The sequence below is a fragment of the Pteropus vampyrus genome, unplaced genomic scaffold (assembly GCF_000151845.1).
Source record: "Pteropus vampyrus isolate Shadow unplaced genomic scaffold, Pvam_2.0 Scaffold662, whole genome shotgun sequence".
NCBI classification, from domain to species: Eukaryota; Metazoa; Chordata; class Mammalia; order Chiroptera; family Pteropodidae; genus Pteropus; species Pteropus vampyrus.
Window position 1 is genome coordinate 58,297 of NW_011889443.1, and position 504 is coordinate 58,800.

Here is a 504-nt window from a genome sequence, read left to right on the forward strand (position 1 = left end):
TGCATTTGAACTAGAATCCTGGGTGAGTAACATGCACAGTGAAGTTGGAGAAGATCTGGTCTAGAATAAGTTTTATCACCTTCTACGTTGACAATTGGGGCAGAATAATTACTTGTGTTGGGTGTTGTAAGTGTTTAGCAGCCTCCCTAGATGTTGCCAAATAACCCAAGGGCAACATCATCTCTGGTTGGGAACCACTGGCCCAGAGTTTGAAAACTGGAAACATTCTGACAGATTCCAATCAAGGCCCATCCTCACTCAGTTTGTAACGTAGGACAGACACTAAACTCCTTCAAGCCCCACTTCTACATAAAAGGATGGAGTTCATAATAATACTACCTCATAGAATGGACTTTTTAAAAAGATTAAATCAGTCCGTGAAGTAGTAAACTCAAATTGCATGGCATAAAATTATTGAAGTGTATCTCTCAAAATTTACAAACATTTTATAATAAGGGCCTGTAAAACAGCTCTTAACTTGTGATATAAGTACAAAATTCCTAA

At 37.9% G+C, this 504-nt stretch overlaps 1 protein-coding gene across 1 annotated transcript in view; it reads left to right on the forward strand.

The window, feature by feature from the left end:
* The window catches only part of LOC105309043 (olfactory receptor 7A10-like), a 9,065-nt gene that overhangs the window by 7,649 nt on the left and 912 nt on the right, over window positions 1–504 (forward strand). The window lies entirely within an intron of this gene.